Raw genomic sequence first — 9,330 nt, forward strand, 5'->3', positions numbered from 1 at the left:
TTTAAAGAAAAATAAAATAAAAAATAAGAAATTTTTCTAAATACAACCTAAATATTGTCTTAAGTCTAACTCCACAGATTTCAGTATTAGTCAGTTAATACTGGCCAAAATTTTATTAGAGACACTGACATCTGAAATGTTTTTAAAGTTGTTTTAAATGGTGCTAACTAAGTAATTTGCATTCATCTAAAGTCCACATCACTTGACCAAGCTAAGGGAGATGTAAGGTCTGTGAGGTCTGGGACCAGGTCTTTTTACTAATAATTATACCATATGTGCCTAGCACAGTGCCCAGCATGAAATGGGTGCCTGATACATAGATGCTGTTTGAGTAAATGAAAGGTAAATAAGACCATTCCCCATAAGGCTACAATCCTGTGGAGGCATGTGCCTTGTAAACAACAGAATGAAAGAACACCTTTAGGAAGGATACTAACAACAGAAAAGAGGTAGAGGTAATTAGCATTATGGCTTTGGGCTTTACTCACAATATATTCAGAAATGTTCAGAGACTGCTATAAATAAAAAGCATTTATAGGAGGAATTTAGTATATTTAGTGCCTAATATAGGGATCTCACAGATACATTTTCCCATGTCCCCATTATTCAGTCCCCTCAACACAGAGCCAAGACAAGATTTGAGCATAAACATCCTGGCTCTAATTTGGATAGTATGAATACTGTTCCTTTCATCCTCTTTCATACATCTCCTCCACCCCCAAGCCATTTCCTCTGTACTGTCTTCTGTCAGTCTAATGAAAGTTTCCTAATCTTTAGAAGCAGTAGCTTTGCTTCTCTTTGTGTGGAGAAATACAATATGCTTTGATTACATGGTTATATTCTATACAGATGCCTGGCAACACATCTTATAGCTAAGAGTCTGTTTAATATTTTAACTTTGAGGGACTTATGATTCAACTATTTTGTTATATACCAAAATAGCACTTGACATCACAGAGATGGGCTTTACTTCCTTTTGCTATTTTAAATCCTGCACTTAAACATTGTAAGTAGTTTGGGTTTTCTAGTACATAGATTTTGCTTGGGTGTGGCTTTTTTTTTTTTTTTCTTTGAGAGACAAAGGGTTAAGATTTTTGAGGAAATCTTTCAGATTTGCAGGTCTAGTATTCATGAAGCAGTTATTTCCTCCTATGTACTCTGCCTATAATATTATACAAGGAGTCTTAGTTAAAGGGGCAATGGGGGGTTTATCTGTGCTTCAAGATTCAAATAACCAGGTTTCTCTAAAGCAGGCAACTGGGCAAGAAGGTTGTCCTAGATGACCTTTAGGTTTTCCAGGGCATGCTTTTCCACATATCATTTCCCTTTTTTAATTTTTTAATAAAAATAGTATGTTTCATTTAAATAGCTAACCTTAAATGCTAAAGATCGAAATCATCCTAAAATGTTTTTTAGAGAAACTAATTACTAATTATTAATCCATAACTTCAATAAGTACTATTTAACCCAATCCTGCTTTCCATTCCACCTACATTTGAATAGAACCTCATTTCTAAAACACCCCATATTTACCCTTGAACTTTTTCCATAAGCTTTAAGACTTAGAGCCAGTTTCGACATAAAACAACTCCGACCTATAATCTCCAGAAGCCCAGTATGACTCAGAAGTAGCTATCATGACTGCAAAGGGATGACCTTGTCATTTCCTCTGGCATTTTACTTTCCTCTTTTCCAAGACTGTCAAAAGATGAATGCAGCTTACATTCACATAGATGCAACATCAGTAGAATGAATTCTTGTGATTAGTTTTTGCAGTCAGTAAAGCATAATAGCATGTACTAGACCACTAGTTCCTAAAGCTGAGAGCCCTTTGGAATCATCTAAGAAGTTTGTCAGAAATACAGATTCTGGGGGCGCCTGGGTGGCTCAGTGGGTTAAAGCCTCTGCCTTCGGCTTGGGTCATGATCCCAGAGTCCTGGGATCGAGCCCCACATCGGGCTCTCTGCTCAGCAGGGAGCCTGCTTCCTCCTCTCTCTCTCTGCCTGCCTCTCTGCCTACTTGTGATCTCTGTCTGTCAAATAAATAAATAAAATCTTTAAAAAAAAAAAAAAGAAATACAGATTCTGGCCGTAGTCCTAGACCTACAGAATAAGAACTCCAAGGTTAAGAAACACTACACTAAATTAATTGTAAGATCTTTGTCATTTCTATATAGGCCAATTTTTCCTTAGAGCAAAGCCTCTCTATCACTACACACTCACACAGGCTTCCTAAAAGGAATCAAGCAAGATATTACATGAATTGAAACATAATATAGCTCTTTCCTTTATAATAAGCAACTCCTTTAGGTACAACTGCCTTTACCCTACCTCTGAAAGAAAAAAAATCCTTAAACTGAATGTTAAAAAAAAAAAAATCCTACTAACCAAAGTTTAACAAGATTTTAACAGATCATTGAGGAATCAGCATGTTTTGTTATACAAATATAGTGGCACTTATAAGTTACTGAAATTATTAATTACATTTCTATCTTTTGTAATCAAGTAAAATAATCCACAACAATTGACTAAATGTATATTCTATTAAAAGCTACTTAATTTTTTAAATGTATTTATTTATTTATTTGACAGAGGGAGAGAGACAGCAAGAGCAGGAACACAAGCAGGGGGAGTGGGAGTGAGAGGGAGAAGCAGGTTTCCCGCTGACCAGGAAGCCCGATGTGGGATTCAGTCCCAGGACCCTGGGATCATGACCCGAGCTAAAGGCAGACACCTAACAACTGAGCCACCCAGGAGCCCCAAAAGCTACTGAGTTTTTAAACTGAAGGAGATAAGAAGCACAGAACCCAAAATTGTGTGCAAAAATTTTTGACATTGTGACTTTAAAAAACACAGATTAAAACATATACATATAGGGCACCTGGGTGGCTCAGTGGGTTGAGCCTCTGCCTTTGGTTCAGGTCATGATCTCAGGGTCCTAGGACTGAGCCCCACATCGGGCTTCCTGCTCAGTGGAAAGCCTGCTTCCTCCTCTCTCTCTGCCTGCTGCTCTGCCTACTTGTGATCTCTCTATGCCAAATAAATAAATAAAATCTTTTTTAAAAACTACATATATATGTAAGATATATACCTGGCTGAAAACTTGAAAACAGTATAAAAGAATATATAGAGGGTGCCTGGGTGGCTCAGTTGGTTAAGTGTCTGCCTTCAGTTCAGGTCTTGATGGGATCAAGTCCCACATCAGGGTCCTTGCTCAGCAGGGAGTCTACTTCTCCCTCTGCCTGCTGCCCCCCCACCCCCACCACACTTGTGCTCACTCTCAAATAAATAAATAAAATCTTTTTTTTAAAAAAAGGATATATAGAGAAAGAGAAGTCTTCCTTCCCCCTCTTGTCCTCCCATTGCCCTCTCTTTAAGCAATCGCTGAGTTTCTTGTATATTCTTCCAGAGATATTCAAAGGGAATGCAAAATTACTTATATGTGCATAATGCATTTTTGGAAGGAGAGGTCCATAACTGATAACAGATTATCAAAGAGATTAGCAGTCTCAAAAAAGATAAGAATCACTGTTCCAGAGCAAGACTAAGGTTTCATGCTCTACTCTAGTCCACTGGTAGGATTAGCAGAATTGCAACCTTCAGTTTGCTTATGAGTATTACTATGCACAATTCCAGACTACAAAATAGCTTCAGCAAGCAATGTTGGTTAACATGCAGATGTGGTTATAAAATGCCACATCTGTTTGTAAATAACTTCCTTATTTTTATGCTTTTCTTAAACAAACCCTCCAATGAATAGTTCCTTCTGTTACTGTATTAACAGATTGAGAGTGAAAAAATGGTAGATACTTTTCTCTCAAAACTTGAAAATTTTCTTTTGGAATAAAAGAAAGATTTTATCTGTATCTATAGAGAATTTAAAGGGGAAAAGTAACTTAGTACTCCTGAGAGGAATAATTAACATAAAGAACATAAATTACAAGGTTATTAATAAAGATCTCAAGAACCATATGTTTTAAGATAAATGTTATTTTTGTCAAGATGGTAAATCTCATTTGGATTTCAGTGATTATTACTTTCTTAAGTGTTATAATTTGGATTTTAACATAAAGCTACAGTACGTTATTAGTTTGTTATTCTTTTTTTCTCTCTCCCTCTCAAAACAATTTATTTTTTTAAAAGGGGGTAAATTTTTTTACCCCCTTGCTCATAGTAGAATCTGTTTCCTTGCCTGAATACCATGCAGTGTCTTTCACTCTTCCCCTCCTAAGTGCATGAGAGATATAATAAATAAGATCAAGTTTCTTTTCCTATAACCAGTTTACAAAAAGGTTCAGTCTGACCTAGGTCCATTTATGTTTTGCTCTGCAATATTGTTTGGGGTTTTATTCCAAATGCCAGACTATTTATTATTTATTTAAAGCAAATATTAGGATAGCAAGGCTGATGATACTGGGTAGGCTGTACCTGGGAGAGAATAAGATGAGATGTCAGCTGCTATTCAGATGGACAGGAACAAGACAAGGCTCAGAAGGCTAGAAGGTCTCCTCATTCGTATCTCTTGCTGAATGGTCCTTTTTCCTTCTCTCAGGGACTTGAAGATAATTTTTGATTGGGAGAAATTAAAGTCTAAAAATTTACTGATTTGAAACACTAGTTCTCGATCTTTGTTCCAGTGGTATCAGTTTTAGATCTAATCAAATATCCTTAGATTAAAGAATGATTTACATTTGGGGTGCTTGGGTTAAGCATCTGCCTTCAGCTCAGGTCATGATCCCAGGGTCCTGGGATAAAGCCCCACATTGGGCTCCCTGCTCAGCGGGGAGCCTGCTTCTCCCTGCTCTTCTCTTGTGTTCTCCCTCACACAGCAAATAAATAAACAAAATCTTTAAAAAAAATTTTTTTAAATCTTTAAAATCTTTAAAAAAAAAAAAGAATGATTTACCTTTTTAACTAAGTTCTCTGAACTTTGTCCAGAAAGCATCCCTGAAATAAAAATTTTGAGAATGTGATACCTTCCATTTATTTTCCAGATTACTTCCAAAAAAAAAAAAAAAATGAACCCATAGCAAATGAGAAAAAAAAGGCGATAGCTATTTATTTGTATCTTTATTCACTCAACCTTTATTAAACATCTGCAAAGAACTGTTTTTGACATCATGTAGAATAAAAGAGTAAGTCATATAAGCATATCTAAAATCTAGTGAGGAAGGTATATATAAACAACTAGTCAGAATAAAATATGTGGTATAAAAGAGATAAAGAGGAGGAAACACAGGAATTTTCAGAAGTAGTAGAGTTTCTTTCCAAGAACTGATGGAAGGAAGGTTGGAACTGAACCTTAAAAAACTGTTACAATTTCTATTTCAAAAAAAATAGAAAAAAGGGGGAGATGATTCAAAACCAAAGAAATACCCTGAGCTGTAAAATACTAACTTTAAGAACAATGGCTGATCCTCATTTAACTGGAGTAACAGAGGCTAAGAAGGCAAATCAGGTGGAAAACAGTTTGGCAGTTCCTCAAAAAGTTAAACATAGAATTACTCTATGACCCTACAATTCCAGTCCTAGATATACACTACAAGGACTGAAAATAGGTGTCCAAATAAATAATTTTGTACATGAATTTTCATAGCACTATTCACAATAACCAAAAGGTAGAAACAACCCAAGTGTCCATCAATAGACAAACTGATAGACAAAATGTAGTATATTCATATAATGAAATATTATTTGGCCACAAAAAGGAATGAAGTACTGATACATTCTACAATATGGATGAACTTGGAAAACATTATACAAGTGAAAGACGCCAAACACAAAAGGCCACGTATCATATGATTCCATTTATATGTACTATCCAAAATAGGTAAATCCCTAGAGACAAAAAGAAGATTAGTGGTTGCCAGGGGATGGAGGGAGGGAAAATGGGTAAGGGGTCTCCTTTAGGGGTGATGAAAATGTTTTGGAACTAGACAGAAGTAATGGTTGCACGACATCGTGAACGTAATTAATGCCACTGAACCATACATTTTTAAATGGTTTTTATGAAGTTGTATGAAGTCCTCTTCAACTTTTAAAAAAAAATGTAGATATGGGGTCTGTGGTAGATACAACAAATGCTTACTAATACTCTTCCCAGTCCCAAGACGTTTATATATTCCACTCACCCTGCAATTAGGCAGGGCTATAGATTGTGAGCAGAAATGACACATTCCACTTCCAGGCCAAAGTACTTAAGAATGAGTGAGAGGGGCACCTGGCTGGTTCAGCATGCAACTCCTGCTCTTGGGGTCCTGAGTTCAAGCCCCACACTGGATGTGGAGCTTACCTTAAAAGAGAGAGAGAGAGAAGAGGAAGAAGAGATGTGCATATCTCTCTTCTCTAACCACAAAGCTCCAAAGCCATGGGGCAGAATGGGTCACTGAATAAACTAGTGCCTCCCTATTGATCCATGCTGGACATGTTGCAGGAGTAGGAAATAGACTTTTATTGTCTTAAGCCAGGAGGTTGTTACTGCAGCATAAGCTAAATGTACTTTGACAGGATCAGATCTAGGAAGGCCAGGAAAGCAATATGAAGAAATTTGAATCTTATTCTGAAGGGCAGTGTTTTTGAGGAAATGAGTAACATGATGTGCATTTCTTTATTTTTTTTTCTTTTTTTTTAAGATTTTATTTATTCGGGATGCCTGGGTGGCTCAGTTGGTTGGGCAGCTGCCTTCAGCTCGGTCATGATCCCAGCATCCTGGGATCGAGTCCCACATCTGGCTCCTTGCTCGGCAGGGAGCCTGCTTCTCCCTCTGCCTCTGCTACCACTCTGCCTGCCTGTGCTCTCTTTCTCTCTCTGACAAATAAATAAATAAAATCTTTTAAAAAATATTTTATTTATTCATTTTGAGAGCGAGAGCATGAGAGAGAGTATGAGAGAGAGCATGAGAGGGCGTGGGGGGCAGAGGGAGAAACTGACTCCCCACTGAACAAGGAACCCAATCCCAGTACCTCGAGCCAAAGGCAGATGCTTAACTGACTGAATCACCCAGGTACCCCCACGATGTGCATTTGAGGAAAAAATTCTGGAGGTAGCGTGCAGAATAAGTTAGAAACAAAGATGGTCTTCAGCCTTGGAGTTCATTAGAAATTGCCTGAGAACTGTAGTCATCTCCCAATTTCTTTATATTTCTTTTTTTTTTTAAGATTTTATTTATTTATTTGGGAGAGAGAGAGGGAGAGAGAGCGAGCACAGGCAGACAGAGAGGCAGGCAGAGGCAGAGGGAGAAGCAGGCTCCGTGCCGAGCAAGGAGCCCGATGTGGGACTCGATCCCAGGACGCTGGGATCATGACCTGAGCTGAAGGCAGCTGCTTAACCAACTGAGCCACCCAGGCATCCCAATTTCTTTATATTTCTAAAGAATAAAATATGTGTTCTCAGGGGGAAAAATCATCTGAGGAGTTTGTAAAAATGGAATGCTATAGTCCAGGGTATCTCCATAGAGATTCTGATTCAGAATCTCCAGAGGTAGGGTCTGGACACTTAGAACTATAAAAAGTTCTATGGGAGATTCTAGACTATAGGTTAGAGTCAAGGGGAAGATGGCTACTAATTCAGGGATGACCAATGTTACATGCTTAGTGGATTCAAATAAACAGGATAATAGAATAACTATTTTCTTGACAAATAGAATGATAAATGTTTAGGGAGTTTCTGTTAAAATAGTTATGAAAAGGTTACTCACACTAACGTTTGTATAGTCACGGTTATGACTTTGAAAATGTAAACACCAGTAAGATGAGGGTGACATTTCATATGTATCTACTCTATTACTAGCTGATAGCATACCCCAGCATCTCCGATAGGCTGGGAAACATGGCTGACATATTACAGTCAAAGGACTGGAAGGCCAAGCTCTTTCCAGCACTTACATCCATCTTACTCTCCTTTTTTTTCTTTTCTTGCAGGATAAATTAGCATTCCATCCTGTCTGTAGTTCCTTTCTCTTCACTGGGTATCTAACTCATCAACCAACTTTCAAGTCATCAAGACTTAAAGAGCCAGTATTTAAGGGCTCAGAAAGTCTGGGTTGCAGATACATTGGAAGCTGTCACTCTAAACTTCGTGTGTGTGTGTGTGTGTGTGTGTGTGTGTGATTTACTACCAATTGTGATTTATTAAGAGCCTCAACTTTCCAGCATACAGATTCTTTTTTTTCTTTTTTTAAGATTTTACTTACTTATTTGAGAGAGAGAGAGAGAACATGAGTCAGAGGGTGAGACAGCAGCAGCAGAAGAAGCCGACTGCCTATGGAACAGGGAACCCGACATGGGGCTCAATCCCAGGACCCTGAGATCATGACCTGAGCTGAAGGCAGATACTTAACTAACTGACCTACCCACGGGCCTCTAGCATGCAGATTCTGATAATTGTGAAGAAACAGATCTTTTGCCAACCAAAATTCAGTTTTGCAAAAACAAATTTTCGGAGCATCTCAGGAAAAAATGATCTCTGATAAACAAAGAGCATTGAAGTTGAATGACAAAAAGTAACTTTGCCATTTCTGAAACCCTACTGAAAGGTGCAAAAGAAATTGACAGGCTTCACTAAAAACCTCCTCCCGATACTGACTAATACCCAACTATCCTTTTTACTTATTCTTAGTGATTTAGATTCCTTTCTTGCTTTCCACAGCAACTCTTGGACCTCCTAGACTGATCTCTTAATTGTTTATTTCATTGTCTTTTTCTTCTACCTGATGGGAAATTTCACATTTTTTTCCTTCAAACTCTTCTATCAAACTCTACATCTTCACACTGGCTTCAGGCAGTCTATGCTCTAACTCATTAATAACTTGTCATTCTGCAAAAATGTCAAGAAAGCTAACACTTTTGATAAGCCCAATTTGAAGGTCACCTCTTCAGCAAAGCCTTCTCCTACCCCTAGGCAAAATGAATTACTCCCTCTCTTTACACCAGGCACAGTTCACAGCCCATAACACCTGTTCACAAGTATTGTTCACCATGCTCCAATCTGTTGATTCTGCTAGAATGTGCAGCCCTTACAGGTATATCCATCTTCAACATCTAGTAAATGGCAGGTACCCAATAAATAGCTATTGCAATACAGTAATTTCTGGATTTTTAAAAAGATTTTATTTATTTTAGAGAGGGAGAGTGAGTGCACAAGTGCAAAGGGAGTGGGATGGAAAGGCAGAGGGGAAGGGAGAAGCGCAACTAGACTCCCCGCTGAGAACAGAGCTCTACCAGGGCTTATTCCTGAGATTCTGACCTCAGCTGAAACCAAGAACTGGACACTTAACCGAATGAGCCACCCAGGAGCCCCTACAGTAATTTCAAAAGAATATATGGTATAAATA

The sequence above is a fragment of the Neovison vison genome, chromosome 7, assembly GCF_020171115.1.
Source record: "Neovison vison isolate M4711 chromosome 7, ASM_NN_V1, whole genome shotgun sequence".
NCBI classification, from domain to species: domain Eukaryota; kingdom Metazoa; phylum Chordata; class Mammalia; order Carnivora; family Mustelidae; genus Neogale; species Neogale vison.